The following is a 21604-nucleotide window of genomic DNA, read 5'->3' on the forward strand; positions in this document are numbered from 1 at the left end:
CTTTTGGCATGTCCTAGGTGTACTAGGTTTGGATTTGAGCCTCGGGGGTCATTCTGTTCATAGAAATCCGATTCTGAATTTGAGTACTATTCATTCAGTGCGACTGAACTAAGATCCTTATATCTTGTCAGAAAAATGCTCAACCGTCTGTAACTTACATAAATGTAATCGAATTGCCCTGAAACTTTCATAAGTGACCCCATTAAGCTTAGCATATGTAATTCGCGTACGCCACCTCCGTTGACCCGGGGGGCGGGCCCACTATTCCCGCATCCCCTCCTATCGTTTTATTTGACTTATTTACGGGCCACAATTGAAGAAAAACTTTTGGCTATTGTCCTAACTACTAAGCAATATCTTACTATATAAGACTTTTCAAAACCACTCCGAAGGAGTGCGATATTTTATTATTTAAGACTCTTCAAACCACTTCCGAAGGGGGTGCGGGATTTTACTATTTCGTTCCACCTACGACTTATGTCTACATTCCACAACGCTATTATTATTATCACTATTATTATTATTATTATTATTATTATTATTATTATTATTATTATTATTATTATTAGTATTATGTATTATTATTATAGCCGTATGTATTATTATGCCCGGCGGGGCTAGGAGTATTATGTCGGGGTATTGCGCATGTCCGAAGGGGCCGGGATAGACGTATCCGGACCGCATGCCCGGGCGGGGCCATCATTTTATTTCGGGACCGGCATGCCACGGCGGGCCGGGATGGCGGATGTCGGGGACCGCACACCCGAAGGGGATTATTAGTATTAGTATTATGTCACGAGTGGCATGCCCGAAGGGGCGGGGTAGCCGTATGTCCGAGTGGCATGCCCGGGCGGGCTAGGAGTATTATGGCCGCATGTCCGAAGGGCCGGGATAGACGTATCGGACCGGCATGCCCGAAGGGGCCATCATTTTATTTCGGGACCGGCATGCCCGAAGGGGCCAGGATAGACGGATGTCGGGACCGGCACACCCGAAGGGGATTATTATCATTAATATCATTGTTGTTATCATTATTATTGCTATCATTATTATTATTAGGCCGGAAGCGGCCGTCCGAAGGGACTATTTTATTTAAACATTGAATTCATACTGGGTATCCTAAACTTGCTTACTGTCGTACTTTTCTGATTCATGCTTCAGTGACGCTTTACATATTCAGTACATATTCCGTACTGACCCCCTTTCTTCGGGGGCTGCGTTTCATGCCCGCAGGTCGGTGGACGCAACCGGGGACCCGCTTTCTGGAGGGAGTTAGCACTGGGAGTCAGACAGCTCCATTTGCTCCGGAGGCTGTTCCTGTTTTGGTATAGTTTTATATATTGTGCAGGTCATACTCTGTAGAAGTCTGCGAACAGCGTGGGAGTTGTGGTTACTGTTTGGCCTTGTCGGCCATTATTTTGTTGTACAGAAATGGCAGAGGCCTTTTGGCTCGCCTTGTTCTATGTCATATGTATACATATAACATGTTTTGAGATGCCTTGAGCCACGTGTCGATTTTGGTTTTTCATCTAAAATTTTCAATTCTTGTTTTAAAAAAAAATAAAAATTGGGTTGACGTTTAAGGGTTCGCTCGACCCTGATGAGAGTCGGGTGCCCGTCACGCCTTGATGAAGATTGGGGTGTGACAATTACGTATATACATACTTTGGATCAATGGAAGTAGTCCTGGGAATAAGGTACATAACCATTATACCACTAGCAACAAGTCATGTTGAGTGAGAACTCGGAATGTAAAGGTAAATGGTGACAAAGATGTAAGGACTAATGACGTTGACCATCGAACCGCAAGTGAATCTCGATACAGTATGTCACCCTCAGACTGACGAGCAAACCGAACGTACCATTCAGACTCTAGAAGATATGTTGCGAACCTGTGTTATTGATTTCAGAGGTAGCTGAGATGATCATTTGCCACTTGTTGGGTTCGCTTATAATAATAGCCACCATCCTAGCATCCAGATGGCACGGTATGAGGCTCTGTATGGCAGGAAGTACAGGTCACCGATTGGCTGGTTGATGTTGGCGAAACTAAGTTAATTGGCCCAGATAGGATTTAGCAAACTATTGATAAGGTGAAGCTTATTCAGGAAAGGTTCTCAGCAAGCCATTGATAAGGTAACACTTGTTCGGGGAAAGGTTACTAACAGCTTAGAGTCGACAGAAGTCACATGCAGATAATCGACGTCGACACTTAGGGTTCCAGGTTGGCGAGTGAGCATTCTTGAAGGTATCACCCATAAAAAGTGTAATGAGGTTTGACAAAAAGGAGAACACTATAGCTACCGAATCGTCAGGTAAGAAGATCGCGTACTAAGGACGTAGCTTCTGTTAAGGTATGGTGGCGGAGCGATAACAGGGAGAAGATGACTTGCGAAGCTGAAAAGAAGATGAAGAAGAAATATGGTTGGTAGATGAGACTACGTGTTATAGTAATAAAGGAAAACCCCCCGAGATGCTTGTAAGACCTTATGAGATTAGTTTAACATTCGAGGACGAATGTTCTAAAGGGGGGAAGGATGTTATATCCCGTATTTTGTACGTTGGAATATTTTAAGTTAGTTGCGACAAGTTAAGGACAAGGCTATTTTTCGATTTGGTGTAATGCATAAGTTGTTTATGAATTTTATTGGTATGGAATATTAAGGGAAATTAGGGGCTAGAAGCTGAAATAAAAATTTCATGAAAAGGCCAAAGTGGCCGTGTGTTAAGGTGGGACCCACATGTCGCGATTTCATAAAGGACATATGAAGAGATATATGGGTAGTACATGTGAAGTTGAGCAAGTCCTAAAAAGGACCCATAAGCTAAAAATGAGTGTAAGCCCTCCAAAAGGACGATTTAAGAAAACGTCTTCGGGTGATCTGACTTCGAGGGGCCAAAACGGTATTATGAGTCTAGAATTTGGGAAAACTCCAAGAATTAAAGTTGTATATAATTGAAATAAATTTCCAACCATAGGTCGTGGGTTCACAGGCGACATCGGGATAAGGAGATATGGACATTTTAAGGCGAAAAGGTCGATGGGCGTGCCCAACCCGAGCCCAACCGGGTCACGCCCATTACCCACACCTTTTCAAATGAAATATCAGCCTTTTCTACTCATTTTTCATACCAAAACACCCAGAAAATTCTGGAGAAAAAGAGAGAAGAGAGCCTAGAGAGAAAAACTAATTTTGACCAAAATCCGTGTCCCGAATTAAAGCCCATGAAGAGAAAAGTGTCGTACGTCGCGTTGCCTTCAATTTGAGCTAAAAATCAACCAAGAAGAAGAGGGTGGATGTGGTGGCTGCACACTTGAGGTAAGATTAAGGTTCCTTTTCATTGTTAACAAGTTTATTCAGAGTTTAATGGATTAGAACGGAGGGAATAGTGTGTAGAAATGGATGAAATTCATGAAACTTTGTATGTTGATGTTGAGCCGTGAGTATGGGCTGTTTTGTGACAAGGAATGAACTAATTTTATTTAGTGTTTTAGTTGATGATTGTTGTGGATTATATGATGAAAATGAAGGTTTAATGATTTAAATGGATGTTGTAATCATTAGTGGGTTGTTGTAGAAGTTAATGTGATTTTAGCATAGTTTCTTGAATTTATGAGAATGATGTTGTTAATGTGTGGAATGTTGGTGTAGTTTGTGAATTTAGAAGAAAGAAATGTGTCGTTGTTGATCTTATTGAATTTGGAAGGTTTCGGGTTATATTGCATATTGGTTGGGTTGTTTGAATATTGTGTGGATTGGTTGGAGTGTTCTTGAGTCGTGTTTGAATGGTTTCGGATTAGTGCTTGAATGTGGGAGCCTTGATGTTGGCTTGATTATATGTGGTCGATTTGAATATAAATGAAATGCCGTCGAATTATATAGAAAAGAGTTACTAATGTTAGAATGAGTTTTGGATCACTTGTTGATGTTGTTAGTATGGTTGTTGGTATTGTTGTTGATGATTTGGCCGAGTTGAATTCTCGGGGTTGTTGAATGTACAGGGGAAATGCTGCCCAAATTTCTGTAAATAAAGTGCTAGCTTAGAATTGGATTTCTAAGTGCTTATGACTAATGTTTGGTGTCTAACGACGTTGTTGTAGATCTTGGGAAGCCGAGGCTTAAGTTTGGATTAGCTTAGGACGCGGACGAGGTATGTAAAGCCTAACCTTTCTTTCTTTTGGCATGTCTTAGTTGTAAGTAGGCTACGCTACGAGCCTCGGGGTAACTCTATTCTTGCGATCCGAGCATGTCTACGATTCTTATTCACTTCTTAATGTTGGCATTTGTAATGTACTAGAATAATGGTCCTTATGTCTTTGGTATGGTTGGATTTCAAAGTTTGCATAAAAAGTTTTGTTCCTAAAGGGTTCTATGTCAAAAAAGGGTCGTAACTTTCGTAGACAAAATCGGATCGTCTCGATATGCTCGTAGAAGGCTTTGTAGCATATAATGACTATACCTTCCATAGGAGGGCTCGGATTGGGTTGACGCTCGTCCGTGGGTCCCGCGACTTTCCTTTGTATAGTTCTAACGACTTTTGAAAGAACTTAGCATGACTATCGTCTTAACCCTCGAGCGTCGATTACTTACTTACCTATCGAGTCTGTAATGACGATTATGTGCTTGACTTTCATATGCTACTTCGTATGATTTTGATACGTATCTATGATTTCCAAATTTCTATTTGATATGTCCCCGGGTGACATTCGGGGGAAACTTGATTTGACTACTGTCTTGGTTTTTCAATGATGGTTCGTTTTGATCATTTTATTGAGTCTTTGAAAATGTTTTAAGTTGCATATAGTGGCTCACGACTCTGCTCGTGCATATGGTTATTATATCGTTCGCCGAGTCCCGGGCCGGTTATGTCGTCGTGCGCACTATGTTATATTCTGGTGTTATGCTGTGTTACGGTTCACCGAGCTCCTCGCTAGAGGGCCGGGTTCCGTTTATATTTGGTGTTATGCTGTGTTATGGCGTTATGATGTGTGACGGGGATACGGAGATATGAAATCTTCTGGTGTTATGCTGTGTTATGGCGCCAATGACGGGAGGGCGACCATATTCCTGAGCCCCATGCATGATTTGTGATTTAATAAGTAATCATTTTGGTATTTTGAAAGTTGCATTTACTTTCTGTACTTCCTGGTTCTGATTATGATCTTGTTCTTCGTATTTCTTGCTTTGCATACTCGGTACATATTCCGTCGACCCCTTCTTCGGGGTCGCGTTTCATGCCCGCAAGTACGGATACTCGTCGTGATGATCCGACGCCTTAGGACTTCCATTCATTATTTTGGAGCGCTCCTTGTTCAGAGCCTATGTATTGGTACGTACTTTTCCGATGTATATGTATATGACTATTCATGGGTACGGCGGGCCCCCGTCCGTCATATGATTCTCGTTGTTACTCTTAGAGGTACGTAGACATATGTGTGGGTTGTGGGTAATCCTTTGTTCAGTTGTGTCTTTGTGATTTGTGATTTGGACGTCACCCTGTATTATGATAGCCTTACCGGCTTCTGTGCGACGTATATGCTTATATGCGGCGGTTTGAGACGACACCTGATTTTCCCATATGTATCCTCTGCTGAAAGATTTGACTACGATATGTATATATGTGTTGGTGACGATTTTTTTTGGGGCGACGTATTACTATTCTGTATGTATAAGATCTGGTTATGCCAGCTATGGTCTGATGTCTGACTTTTGTGTATGTAAAATCTGTTTGTACGCTGATTATGGTTAACAGGCGCGTATGGGTGCCCAGCTCAGGCACTAGTCACGGCCTACGGGGTTGGGTCGTGACAGGAAATACTTCTCTTGCACCAAAACCCTAGTTCACTTCTCTTGGAATTTCTTGGCTTGGATGAACCTTGATGTGTTTCATACACTTGGTTTTTGTTGGTTTGATGAAGTTGATCATCAATTTCCTTTGGGTTCTTGTGGATGAAGAGTAGAGGGAATTCTAGAGGGTTCTTGAAGTGTGAAATGAAAATGAAATGAATTAAATGAGAGAGAGGATCCTTATATCAACATTTAAAATCTGTCCCGACCGGATTCTACGAACCATCATACGGTCCGTATAAATTATACTGACCGTATGTCTAGCTGTAGATCTGATCTAGTGAGGTGTGCCATTCTGGGCTGATTATATGGCCAGACATACGGCCAGTATAATTTTTACGGCCAGAATGTTAGGCCATATAATGCCCAGTTCTTCCGAACTCATTCCCGTTGACTCGTTTGATCTCCAATCCTTATGAAACCTTCTTGACACTTGTTTAACACCTCATTACCAATCTAAGGGATGTTATAGCTCTTCTCCAAAACATCATTAAGCTCTCATTAATTCAATATTCGTAAATCTTGCTCGACACACAACACATACCTTGCTTTCCTTAACAACTTTCTTATCCTACTTCGAATGTCTTTGAAATCTTGATTAGAATCATCAAATGTTATTTCTTACTTATCAAAACATCGTATACGTCATGCCCTTCATTAGCCAATTCACTGTACGTTAACGGGAAATTTCCAAGGTGTAACATTTCCCTCCAAACCTAGCATAACCATTATATAAACTCACAAACATGGAGTTAAGATAAATCTTACCTCAAAACTCAAGAACACGTTAATTGCAAGAGTGGTTCGCCTTGAAGTATCCTCCAAAACCACTACCAAGAGGAGAAACAAGCTTCCATGATCACTTTAGACCTTTTAAACACTTAATCATCTATTTTGATCCCTGACTTTTCTTAGGAATTGATTGGATATTGTTGGAGAGGATTTTCTAGAATGTTGGAGATCAGGGGAAGTGGAGAAATGAGTTAAAAAGATAAGTATACGAATTATATATAAAAAATTAGCTGAAGCCGACAAAAAAATACGGCCATAGATACGGACCGTATTTTCATATATGGTCCGTAATTCTCAGGCTAAAAATCACCTACTCTTTCTAAGGTAGTACAGACCGTATTTTCAAGTATGGTCCATATTTCCCAAATACGGTCCGTATTTCCCAAATACAGTCCGTATTTCCCAAATACAGTCCGTATTTAGCTTGCCAAAATCAACTTTCGACGAGACGTATTCTCTTCAATTCGTTTATCCTCTAATCCTTCCAACACTTGCCAAACATGAACTTAAACCCTTGTATAATCAAGCTGAACACGCCTAATCTCACATATCCTCCAAAATAACTCCGCTTTTTGAATCCATAGCAACAAACTCATGAAGATACTTAATGTATAAAAGTACAGGATGTAACTATTTCTTCCTATGACTATCTTTTCGCCAATAATAGGCATATTAAATACTAAAACCGAATTAATTGTCAAAGACCAAACGAACTCTAAATTAGCTCCGTTAATTTCTACAGGTCATAAATAATATTACAATTCTAATGGAATCGCAATCAGAGCACGTTTTTCCCAAACGTTCAATTATTCCAATTAATTAAATACTTGGATTTCAAAAATGAAACCTTTTCCCAAAGTGGCCCAAATGTTATCCGTTTGACTTCAAATTTTGCAAGCATGTCAAAATAATTATTACGGAGTTTCTAGAATAGATGACACACAAAACAGAGCATTGGTCCTAGAAAACTACTAAATGGGTCATTCCACTCTATTGGCAAAAACCATGTCTTTCAAAACAAATGAGATATACCCAGTCATTTTCTTGAACTAGCTCAAAAGAAGTAAGTGAACTTACATTACTTTGGACCAAGTTGAAGTAGAAGTCTACTCAAAGAAAAATATTGGCTGTGTTTTGGTCTAGAAGAGTAATAAAACCTACTTAACTCCTTTGAATAAATTTAACTCATTTTACTAAATTTCAAAACTATATTCACAAGTTTTCTTTCAGATTTGCCACGAATGAATAAGTCAAGGCAAGACTTTAGAAAACTTTCCAGTCCTCATACATATCCCTTAAAACACCTTTTATAAGCAAATATATACTTTTTACCCACAAAAATTTAACCCGTAGGTCAACCGCATTGTGCTGATTCCTTTCGAGGTGCCTAACACTTTCCTCGAGGAATCACTAGAACCCTTGCCCCACTCACCATCCAATTCCTCTTAAACTTCAAATAACGTCCTATGCACATCATCCTAGTAATATCTTGCCATGCCGAATCGGTAAAAAATCAAATAGACACCCCAAGGACTTCCTATATCCATTTGTACCTCCATAAAACATCATAAAGTATCCGCGTAGATGTCACATCCCAAATTGGGCAACGTGCGGGCACCTACAATTTCCCACCTCGGTAGGCGAACCCTTTCCCAATCAATCCTACAACCACAATAAAGTTGTCAAGACAACCAAAATAAAAGTCTCAAACATAGATAATAATAAGGATAGTGAATAAGTACGAAAAATAAAACATCAATCCCAAGGAATCTGGTCTACGGCCGTACAAGAACCACTACTACAAATAAGTCAGAATATATAGTCTCAAAATAAAATCTTTGTCCAAGAAATAGAGAATAAGACAAGTAAAATGAGAGGAGTCATCCGGGCTGCGGATCTATCCATGTGCTCACCTTGGATACTCGATCAATAAGGCCTCGGGATATCAGCCATGAGAAGAGGAAGTCGATCAAGTCATATACTTTGCACTAAGAAAGAATACAGCAAGGTAGAATCAGTACAACAACACGTACTGAGTAGGCATCATAGGCCGACAACAGTTAGCTAACACATATAAAGAAAGAGACAGGAAGATAATCATGCTCACAATTAAGTATCAATCAACTCAGTCGAAAATAGTATCACAAGTCCAGAAATATCAACAACTAGATCATAGAATATGGTGAAGAATCTAAACACAAGTCTGTCAAGTTCCACAATTCCTTAGGTAATCACAACCACACGTACAATCCACGAATCTGATCAACAAGTGCAAATGAGATGATAATGATGAATGCATATGCAATGCAATGATACACACATGCTGCGGGAGGAATACCTCCACGCCTTGATAGTCATGACCCATGGGGGACCCGAGAAGTCCATGTACCTGTTGCGGCGCATAATCCGATCCAAAATTGTCTTATATATGTTGCGGAACGTGCAACCCTAATCCAAAATTGTCTTATATATGTTACGACACACAACCCGATGCAATATAAGTAGAAAATATGTTGCAGCCGCAACCCGATCCAATATAAATATAATATATGTTGCAGCGTGCAACCCGATTAAAATGTATGAGTATGAATGCACGAATAATATCAATGCCAAGAGAAGCTATCAATATCAACGGGGCCACACATGGACACATATCACAAGAATTTATCAATATCAATGGTGCCACACTTGGACACATATTCTAGAATTTATAAATATCGAATCTAGTATCACAACGTGGCGACAAGCCAATAAATCACAATAAGGAAACAAGCCACAATCAAACAACAGTACCAACCTAAGTAATCCATCCCAACTTCATACCCGAAAGCGTAACATGCTTTCTCCAATAATCACTAACTCTGCATATGCTTCGCTAATCGAAGTCTAACCATAAGGTAAATCGTAACCTATGTTGTAGACGAGCAAGAGACAAGAACAATCACACCTTTCCCTTGCGCTTTCGTAGCGCCTCCAAATACTCAAATTCTAATCATATTCGAATTATATATTATAAATCATGAAGAACAACACCCATAATGCTATACTTGTCTTTCGAATCAAATTCAACTATGGAGAAAGGAGGAAACGAGCCCACAAGGGTAAAACGGTCATTTAAAAAGTGAAATATGCAATTCAACGTTCTAGGAGTTCAATCCTAGTAATCAATTGCAAAAATAACTCAAGAATGGTTCGATTTCGAGATTCAAGTAAAAACCCACAATTTGGGTATGAACCCTAGTTTTCCAAAATTCAAATTTATCAACATAAATGGAAGATTCAAGCCTATTACCAATGAAATCATCAAATTCTATGATTAGCTTAGTCAAACCCACCAACAATTTCCATTTATAAAGATAAAAGCTCATTTCAAGAAGTTATCATCAAAACCTATTTCTCCTCTTAGATTCTAATGGATTTCTAGCATGGATTCTAGCTTAGGAAGGTTAAAATAATGAATGCTACGTTAGGAGACTTAACATAAGGAAGAATCAACCTAGAACTCTCCAATTTGCCTCAAGAATGCTTAGAGAGTAATGAATAAAGTGATAGGGGTGTAAGGGTTTTATCTTAGCATTTAATGAATCTGGAACACGTCACCTCACTGCAGCGGTACCGAGTCAGTTATTGCGGGCTCGCGCCAGTGGCTTCACTACCGTACTGCGTATCCGCCATAGCGGATTCTTGTCTGCTGTAGCGCCAACCTCAAATACCACCTTCCCGCTATAGCGGACCAAGACCCCACTGTAGCGGGTCCGCTATGGAGGATCTGGTGCCGCTACAGCGGACACCAGATACCACAAATTTCTGGTTTTTTATTAACACACTCATGAAATTCGACAATCACCCAAGACCCTATAGACACAAACCAGATATGAAATCACGCTACGAACTCAGTCGTGGTCTTGGAATTCCCAACAGAGGTCTATTTGATCAGGTCAACACCCAATGCTCAACTACTACCTTTCCAAACCAAAAACTCGAAATGCTCCCAAGTGCCTTGGGAACTGAACTGAACATCCCACCAAGTCACAGATGACCATCCGGACCTCTCAAAATCGACAAATTTTTTAAAAAGGTCCATTTATTGAAAAGTCAACTATTAGCCAAATGTTTTTAACTTTAAGGCTCAATTTCACAAAAGTCATCATATAACTCGCCTAATCATATCAAGCACCATACCACCCATCTTCGCGGGTAAAAATTATACTAATAGGGCACTGGGAAAGGTCAACGGGGTTAAATGTGTCAAAATTGCTATAACAACCAAATAGGTCATTACATCAGATACCAATTAAACAATCGCTCGTTCTCGAGCAATATAAAAAAACAGGGGAAAGTACCTGAGTCAGCAAACGACTAGGGATATCGGGAATGCATATCTGACTCGGTCTCCCATGTGGCCTCCTCAACAGGACGATGCTTCTGTTGAAGCTTAACTGGAGCTATCTCCTTAGACCTCAACTTTCTAACCTGCCTATCTAAGATCACAATAGGCTCCTCCTCGTAGGACAGATTCTTATCAAGCAATACAAAATCCCAACGAATGATATAAGCCCCATCTGAATGATACCTCTTCAGACTATAAACATGGAAAACCAGATGAACACCTGACTAGCCTGGTGGCAAAGCTATCTCATAAGCAACATCACCCACACGACAGAGAATCTCAAACGGACCAATGTACCTCGAGCTCAACTTTCCCCTCTTCCCAAACCTCATAACTCCCTTCAGGGGTGAAATCTTCAGAAGAACCTACTCGCCCTCCATATACTTTAAATCCCAGACTTTCCAGTCCGCATACATCTTTTGCCGACTCTGAGCTACCAGAAGCTTTTATGGAATAAGCTTCACATTGTCCAATAACTCTCTAAGCAAATTTGTAACACAAGGCCAAACCTCAAAAGAATCAATCCACCCAATAGAAGAATAACACCTCCTACCATATAAAGTCTCGAACGGTGCCATATCAACACTGGAATGGTATCTATTGTTGTACGTGAACTCTGCCAAGGGTAGGAACTGGTCCCAATAACTACCAATGTTAATAACACATACTCTCAACATATCCTCGAGCACCTGGATAGTCCGCTGGGCCTGACCATCAGTCTGTGGATCAAATGCGGTGCTAAGGTCTAACTAACTACCTATCTCTGTCTGCAACATCCTCCAAAACGTGGAGGTAAACTGAGTCCCTCAGCCGAAAATGATGGAAATAAGAACCCCGTGCAACCGCACTATCTCTCGGATGTAAATCCTGGCCAACATCTCTACATTATAATGAACTGGGATGAAATGAGCAGACTTTGTCAACCGATCAACAGTAACCCAAACTGAATCGAACTTGCCCAGGGTCTTTAGAAGACCCACAACGAATTCCATGGCAATATTCTCCCACTTTCACTCGGGAATGGGCATCCTCTGGAGCACCCCACCGGGTCTCTAGTGCTTATACTTGACTTGCCGGCAATGCCCATACTGAGTAAAAAAATCTGCAATATCTCTCTTCATTTGACCCCACCAATAGTACTGCCTCAAATCACGATACATTCCCCTGGATGAATGGAGTACCTGGAGCTATGAGACTCTTCTAGAATTAATCGAACCAGACCACCCACACAAGGAACACACACGAGCCCCTTGATCCTTCGAATCCCCTAATCATCAAGTACGACCTCATTGGCCTCACCTCTTAAAACCTTATCACGAATCTTACACAACTTAGCATCCTAAAACTACTGAGCCATAATCTGCTCCAAGAGAGATGACCTTGCATCAACACACGCTAAAACTCTTCTCGGATCTGAAATATCAAGTCGTACAAGTCTGTTAGCAAGAGTCTTAACCTACATGGCTAAAGGATGCTCAGAATCAACCAACCGAGCTAAATTTCCCATACTCACTGCCTTGCGAATCAAGGCATCGGCTACTACATTAGCTTTAACTAGATAGTAAAGTATAGTGATATCATAATCCTTCAGAAGCTCCATCTATCTAAGCTATCTAGAATTGAGATCCCTCTGACTGAACATGTGTTGAAGGCTGCGATGGTCGGTATACACCTCACAATGGACCCCATATCGATAATGCCTCCAAATCTTAAATGCGAAGACTACCGTGCGCCAACTCCAAATCATAAGTAGAGAGTTATTCTTATGGATCTTCAATTGCCTAGAAGCATAGGCTATGACATTTCCCTCTTGCATCAACACGGTGCCCAAACCAACATGGGACGCATCACAATAGATTGAGAAATCCTTGCTCGCCACAGGTAATGCCAAAATCGGAGTTGTAGTCAACAGAGTCTTGAGCTTTCGAAAGATCTCTTCACATGCACCGGACCATTGGAAAAGGACCTCTTTCTGAGTCAATCTGGTCAGGTGAGAAGCAATAGAAGCAAACCCTTTCACGAATAGACGGTAGTAACTAGCCAAACCCACAAAGCTATGAATCTCAGTCACAGTAGTGGGCCTCGCCCAATCCCTGACAGCCTCAATTTCTTGGGATCAACTATGATCCCGTCCTTTGACACCACGTGGCCCAAGAATGCCACAAAATCAAGCCAAAACTAACATTTTAAAAACTTGGCATATTGCTCTTTCTCTCTCAATAACCTAAGGACAATCCTTAAATGACGCTCATGGTCCTCTTTACTCTTTGAATACACCAAGATATCATCGATGAATACTATGATGAAGGAATGTAAGTATGGCTTAAAAATGCGATTCATGAAGTCCATGAAAGTTCTTTGGGGCATTTGTAAGACCAAATGACATAACAAGGAACTCGTAATGGACATAATGAGTCCTAAAGGCCGTCTTCGAAACATTCTCGACCCGAATCTTCAGCTGGTGATAGCCTAACCTCAAATCAATCTTCGAAAACACAGAAGCTCCCTGAAGCTGGTCGAACAAGTCATCAATGCGAGGAATAGGATACTTATTACGAATGGTTACTTTGTTCAACTGATGGTAATCTATGCACATCCTCATCGTCCCATCCTTTTTCTTCACAGAAAACACGGGAGCTCCCCAAGGGGAGACTCTTGATCTAATAAATCCCTTACTCAAAAGATCCTACAAGTGCTCCTATAACTCTCTCAACTCGGCAGGTGCCATCCTATATGGCGGAATAGAAATGGAGCGAGTGCCCGACTCTAACTCGATGCAAAACTCAATATCGCGATGGGGTGGCATGCCCGGCAAATCAGAAGGGAGTAGCTCTGCGAACTCGAATGCAATAGAAACATACTCAAGGGACGGAGAATCAGCACTAGTATCATAAACATGGGCCAAGTAGGCCAAACGTCCCTTGTCAAGTAATTTCTTTCCGCGGAGATAAGAAGTGATCTTCTTTAGAGCGGGGCTCGGACTACCCCTTCACTCAAGTCTAGGAATCTCAGGCCTAGCTAAGATGACTGTCTTGGCGCGTGACAATCCAAGATCGCGTGGTACGGGGACAGCCAACTCATACCTAAAATAATATCAAAATCTATCATATCCAAGATCATCAAGTCAACCCACGTGTCAGACCCTATAAAAATAACTAAGCAAGAACGATTGACTCGATCAACCACAACAGAATCTCCAATCGGAGCAGACACATGAATAGGTATACCAAGATGGTCACAGGTCAAATCCCAACAAACAGAATGATAAGTCGAAACATATGAATAAGTAGAAACATATGAATAAGTAGAATTGGGATCAAATAAGACTGAAGCTGCTCAGTCTTTGAATAGAAATGTTACCTTAGATCACAGCAACAGAAGCCTCGGCCTCAAGCCTACCCAAAAAAGCATAGCAATGCGCACCACCACAGCCCATCCAGCCAGACTGTGCTCCTCTCCTATAGACCTTGGAACCACCCCTACCTGACTGATGTCTACCCCTGGACAAGTGAGAACCATCGCCGCCTGAATAACCACCGCCGCCTGACAAAAGATGCCGGTGTCCTCGGGTCTGGAATCGGGAATCCTGCTGAGTCCCACTCTGAATAGATCGGGTGCAATCTCTCATGATGTGATCGGGGTCCTTACAAACATAACAAGATCTGGGTGCTAGAGGCTGATGCACAGAAGCCGAAGAACCGAATAGACCACCTCGGTCGGCTGGTCGAGAGAAGGAGCCTCCCTAAGATTGCCAGGCCCCATAATTGCTCTGTCTATAAGGGCCACCAGAAGATGCCTACAAACAAGACTGAATGGGACGGCTGGGGGCTGATTGATAAGTCGTAGAAGGCTGAACCCCGCCTCTATAGCTGGAACCACTTGTCACGACCCGAATTATTGATTGTGCAGGCACCTACCTTATTATCACTAGTAGGCGATCCCTTATCCGTTAAGCCATTAGTCATTAGCCACTTTTAACTTCTTAAATCATTTAAACTTAAACAATCAACGAAACAAGTAAATGAATAAATTAGTCTGACCAAGTCATAAATAATAATTAATATAAGTATGGAAGTCTTAACTATTATACCCCTAAAATCTGAAAGTCATCGTACAATGACTCTAACCAACAATGTCTGAAGAATGAAGTATATGTCAAATATAATAACAAATAATGTCTGGTATTAAAATAGACATTTGGAAAGAGAGATCTTCAGGTGACATGGCATGGATAGAAGCTCACCCTCGGATCTGATCGAACAAACTATCTTCTAGCCAGAGATGCAGTCCGGATGAAATCTCTGGAACATAATCTGCACTCAAAAAGGGTGCAGGAAGGTAGTATCAGTACAAACACTATCACTGCAAGAAAAATGAGCTTTAACGAAAGGAAATCCAATCATTAAAAGTCCAAATCCGGTCGCCATAAGTCAATAACGACAGGAAATAATCTGGTCGTCACCGGTCACTAAAAGCCCCCTCGTTAAAAGTTAATGACCGGATTTGAAGTCCCGTCATTAAAGATCCTTTAGCGATGGATAAAACTCCAGTCGTTATATTTTATTTTTAGCGATTAATTTTCCCTTCGCTATTGTCAAATTTCCCTCCAATAATGCCCTATTTAACTATTTTACAATCCCGTCATTAAAGAGTTGTGACAACCACATTTCCCGTCACTAATGTGAAATCTAAATAACTGTAATTACTAAACTATTTTTCCCTGTGATCATCAAAGAGTAATTATTATTTCATTTGCTTTGACACGCCAAATAGTCAACAGTAATACAAAATTTCATTGTCAATTACAAAAAAACTAAAAGATCACAACTAGAAAATATATCCATCCAAATAGTATGACATTATTCTTATCAACTCCTAAAAAAATAGAATTGTAGTGTATGCACAAATGGCAACACCTTTAAACAATCCGAACAAAATAAAAAACCTATTTGCTTCAACTTGCTCCAAATTGTCTTCAGAGCCACGATCTTCAGACTTCAAATAGTTCATCTGTAAAGAGAACAAGTTCACGTCAGTTTAGTGACGAAACTACTACTGGCTACTTCATTTAAGAAAAAATCTTAATTTAATCACCATATTAACGAAATAATTAGAGCAAATATCATTTGATCGTACTGCTGTAGCCAATCAATAGTTTCAGAAAGTTCATCTTATGTATTTCAGTAGGATAAATTTAGACTTAAGCCAGTAAAGGTTCTAAAGTTACAAGGTAGAGAAGGGTTCTTCTAATTGGATAATCTAGCTACTGTTTTAATTAATAAGGAAATGCAGAAAATGCAGTCTAAACGTTCCTAATAAGCAGAACGAATCATAAATCACCAGTGCTGAGAAAAAGTTGGAAGAAGTCAGTAATTCATGTTTTGTTCAATTTAACTGTAAAAGATATGACAAATTTATTTACAAATGCTTATCATGTCATGGTTGGTAGATAGCTTACTAACCTATTAAAGTATTCTAGTTCGAATTCCAACAAGAACATAACAAAAAACTTTGTATTCTTAAAAATGAAATCAAAGGACCAAAATTTCGAATGAATCCCGTAATATTCAACAATTTACACACTGGCAGTAAATTGATTCAGTGGACATACCATTTAATAGCAACATCAGTAGCAAGCTGAAGTTGAAGATCTTTGACCCCATCCACTTCAGGAAAATGAATGTTAGCTAAATTAGGCATTTATAGAAAACATTGCAACCTTGGTACACATGCTTGACCAGCAGAAACTAATACCCTTTGGATTGGGAAAAATCTCCATCTTGAGAGTGTCTGCTGGTACACGTCCTTTGATAGCACTATTGTTCACCTACCTGTGCATAACCGCAAATGTTTAATCATAATATGCTTCATCAACAAGGATGTGTTGAACATAAAACTTAGATTATACGACTATCTCAACACCCTTAGTTTTTTTTCTTCTTCTTTTGATTGGAAAAGCAAACATTATCAGCTACTAAATAATATAGAATGACTATAAGTTATTAGCTGAATCAACATCCTTTCACACCATCCAATATTAGCTTATGCAAGGAGGGAAAAACGTTATCCATCTCTTCATTGATGTATAGTACTGGTAAGACAAATATTGTCAATATTCTTTTGAAGATTCAGTAAATGAATCATACATTTTTCATTATGTGAAAGGCAGAACAGTTCTCCATAATTACAAGTACAAAGCAATCTTTCAATAGAGATGATACTTTAACATTATCAAGGATTCAATATTTAAGCTCTAACATTATCTCTAATAACCAAGACAGATAAACATTGAGTAATTAATTTCCTAATACCTTAAAACTACTTTTTTTTTTGAATAAATAATATCCTTGAAGCCCTTTTGAAACTATATCAATAAAAAAAACCATCAACTCTGTCGGCATATTTTTCATTAGGTGCAGCCTCCTGCTCAACAACTAACCTTTACAAACTAATTTCAGCCAAAATTAAGTAAATCTAAAATCTGAAGGTTTCAGGGAAAAACTTTTCTTCTTTTTCTTAGATAAAAAATTTATTGACAAAACATGGTATAACTTTACAAAGGTAACAATTAACATACTATATTATACATTTAATAAACTCGAATCTCTTATCTACACAAGAAGAAAAAAGAGAGGGGTTTTGACTAATACCAATGATAATTGACTCCTTAAAAAAAATACATAGAAAGAGAATGTCTCATAAAGGCAAATATTTACTCAACATTGGCAACAATATAACACTCACACTCAATGCTTCGGAATATAATTCTTAATTGTCCATCCACAAAAAACACTTTCTAAGTAACATCCGAAAAGGAACAAATACTTACTCAACAAGTACTTGAAGTGCTTGATTGGGAAGGAGCGCACTCAGTTAAGAATCTTTTTTCTTCTCCATGCAGTTTCTATTCAAGAATACAAATATCGTGAACATGTTCACCATAGTTATAAGTGTGAGATTGAACCTAATATGAACACATACAGATGTTTAACCACTGAATAAAGAACTACAAAACATAGCTGACAAATATTTAACCACTGAGATAAAGAATTCAAAAAATATAGCTGCAAGTCAACATAGAGTATCTAAAATTGTAAACAGGATTACTGTTGACTGACCTGGAAGGCCAACTAGTTTGTATTTAGTATTTGTCTATTTGACAAAACACGTGAAGCTACATATCTGGGTAATTTTGAAAATCCTGCAAAATATGGTCTGTTGTAGCTCCATATAGCAAAATAGATAGCATTGGTTGAAAGAAGAGTAGATAAGGTGAACATCAATAGCTTTATGTGGCTAATTTGTCCTGAAAAATTCAAATATAACAACTAACATGGTATAAGGAATCAATTAACAAGCTATACATGATCATTTTGGTAGATGCATCTTATGTTGTTCATTCTTTTAGTCAGATAATGATTTAAGTGCCTTCTTATCCAAGCAAATGCTTAATTTATATCAACATAGTTATTAACTTAAATTCTGTATTTGTATGGAAAAGTTTGTCCTTAGAGCTTCTTCACTTTCAATAAATACAGATGATTTACACTGTGTTGATAAATGATTAAAAAAGGGTAGCCCGTTGCACTAAGCTCCCGCTATGTGCGGGATCCGGGATTTAATAGAATGTGTAGATAAAAAATTTCCTAAAAGAAAGTGGATACAGTAGCCAATAAAGTACATGTATTAACACTTTGGCCAATTACAACAATTGTTATTCTAGTTAACTCGCTCAACCTAGTCGCTAGATGGCAAGCATTGCAAGCCAAAATTTTCGTAAATGTGGCATTGAAGTTTGACAATCAAGTAAAACAGCTACTCCTTCATCCCGTTCTGCTTCTTTAACGTTATACCTCTGAGATCATAATCTTAAGGCCATATTTTTTACTGTCATCAAGCTATCAAATAATGCATAGAAACAATACAATTGTACTCCCTCCATTTCATAATAAGTGGCATTTTTAGCTTATGCACTCTTAAGAAATTGCTCACTCTTAGAAACTTAGGAGTATTTTAACTAACTTACCTCTAATAATAAAATTTATCTCTTTCTAAGTTGACATTCAGTATTGGAATTTGGATATTAGTAGGTGATTAAAACTTCAGTCGCATGAACATTTAATGAGGGGGTATCATTAAAACTTCAACTGAAACACTTAATGAAACATTAGACTTCAATGGTCTTTTGGAGTACCGTACAACTCAATAGATGAACTTTTAGAACAAAATATTGTGTAAATAAGGGTATTATTCCTTTTGACATAATATATTGTGCTTAATATGATTAAATGCTTTGAAAAAGAAAAGCTAATTAATGATTATTGATTATGTAAATAAGGGTAATTTTGGAAGAATAAGATCAATTTCGTCTTGAAATCAAGCACCACTTATTTTGAAAAAAAAAATGAAAAACCTAAAACATCATTTATTTAGAAAAGGAGGGAGTAAGATATTCAATCTAACAGGAAATATGTTAGAACTTGGCAATTGGCTCAGGATAAATTTTTTATGTCAATAGAAGTATGCATACAGTTATTTCTAAAAGGGAATTTTTTTTAATTAAGATCTAGAATAGTTATAGACAATATCATAACTGTATCATAACTTCTATCTCCACATTGTGATCAACAATTGTGGAGATAGAAGTTATGATAAATTCACCATTAAAGGATGGTTTCACTATTTGAAATGGGTAGAACCAAGTGGGTCTTCTTCCCCAAATTGTTGTTCTTGTTTAATTACATGGTATTATTTAATGCTTATTTACAAAGATAAAGTCGTTAAATAATTGTATAGTAAGTTGGTTCGTTATGGAAGTTGGAAAACAGCGTGTGGGCTGTTTTATGGCACATGTTGGTGTTGAAAGTCATGTTTTTAATGTTGGTATTGATGTTGTTGTTGTTGGTTGCTAAATTACGAATTTGGACTAGGCATATAAATGGAGGAGATGCTGCTGAAATTTTGGCAGATTCTAGAAAGATTTATTTGAAGGGTTAAGACAAGCATATAAAGGTGAGTCTAACAAAAGTATAAATATTCTTGAATATAGATTTACGAGCCTGGGAGGACAACCGTTGAGTGGTTAAAGTTAAGGCGACCAAAAAGGTATGTTAAGGCTAGTCCCTTTCTTCCCAAAGGCATGATTCTTATGTTGTGATTTCATAGATGTTTCCATAACCTTCTTACTTCCAAAAGTTAGAAGTTCATGATTCTTAAAAGCTTCTTGTGGTACTAAAGATGAGATGTTTTCTATGATAAACGTTATGATGATGATTTTAATTCTAGAAATTCCAAAGCTCAAGATTTTAATGCTATTATGAGATCATTGAGTTTATGTAATGATTTCCTTGATTCTACACACTGTTGTTGATCTCATCTTATGTTACTTGTTCCTTCAAGATGAAATATAGCGATAATGATTGCTCCATAATATAAATCGGAGGTTACCGACCTTACGTCACTCCGATAAAGTTGTAGCCTTCATATGAGCTTTCATGCATGCTATTTACATTATGTATATGTACATATTATATTTATGGATCGGGCTGAACGTCCCGCAGCACTATACATATGGATCGGCCTGCACGTTCCGTAGCACTATACATATGGATCGGACTGCACGTTTCACAACACTAACATTTATGGATCGGGTTGCACTTTCCGCAACACTAACACTTATATTATATATATATATATATATTTCACCGAGTCCCTTACTAAAGGGCCGGGTATGGTATATATGTATGTATATGATTTCACTCATCGAGTCCCATAATGGTCCGGGTACGGTATACAGAGTATATATATGCATGACTCATAACAGAAGGTACAAATGCATTGGTATCCCTTGATTGTCATACTTATCTCCTGTTATCTTTTCACTCAGTCATGATCTTCACTACTATACTTCATGCTTTACATATTCAGTACATTTTCGATCGGCCCCCTTTCTTCGGGGCGGGGGAGGGGGGGCTGCGTTTCAGGCCCGCAGGTACAAACACTCCGTTTGGTGATCTTCCAGCCTAAGACTTCTTCTCAGCTGCTTGGAGAGCTCCATTGTTTCGAAGCTTGAGTCATTTTAGTACAGATCCCTTGATATAGATTTGTGCATATCCAGGGGTACGGCTGGGCCCTGTCCCATCATATTTCGCTGTTATACTCTTCGAGGTCTGTAGACTTGTGTGGGTGGTATATATGTTTTGGCCAGCTATATCAACGTAGTTCATTTTGGATATCCCCTTATATAGTGGCAGCATTGTCGGCTTGCATATTTTGTTATGTTTTTGTTAGCTGTGACTCCTTATGAGACAGGTTCATTCTGATATATGACATTATGAGTCTACAACATGATTTGTTTTACAAATTTCCAAATTGCTCTTAATTTCAGTCTGATTATATCTAGCAGGTTCGTATACGAGTGTCCAGCTCGGGCACTAGTCATGGCCATCGGTTTTGGTCGTGACAGAGGTGGTATCAGAGCATTTCGTCCTAGGGATTGTTCGCGCACCGTGTCCGCAGAGTCCCGCGCCGGCGTGAAGCTTTACCACACTTATGGTGAGGTCGTAGGGCATTT

The 21604-nt window shown here is 39.0% G+C and overlaps 1 long non-coding RNA gene across 1 annotated transcript; it reads right to left on the reverse strand.

Moving 5' to 3' along the window:
• Positions 1-15790: 15790 nt before the first annotated feature.
• Positions 15791-19618, reverse strand: LOC132041546 (uncharacterized). Its single transcript, XR_009411100.1, has 3 exons — positions 17861-19618; positions 16643-16862; positions 15791-16041 (listed from the first exon to the last, which is right to left on the reverse strand). It is a non-coding gene; the product is annotated as an uncharacterized LOC132041546 (long non-coding RNA).
• Positions 19619-21604: the final 1986 nt, after the last annotated feature.

The sequence above is a fragment of the Lycium ferocissimum genome, unplaced genomic scaffold (assembly GCF_029784015.1).
Source record: "Lycium ferocissimum isolate CSIRO_LF1 unplaced genomic scaffold, AGI_CSIRO_Lferr_CH_V1 ctg10629, whole genome shotgun sequence".
Taxonomy (NCBI): domain Eukaryota; kingdom Viridiplantae; phylum Streptophyta; class Magnoliopsida; order Solanales; family Solanaceae; genus Lycium; species Lycium ferocissimum.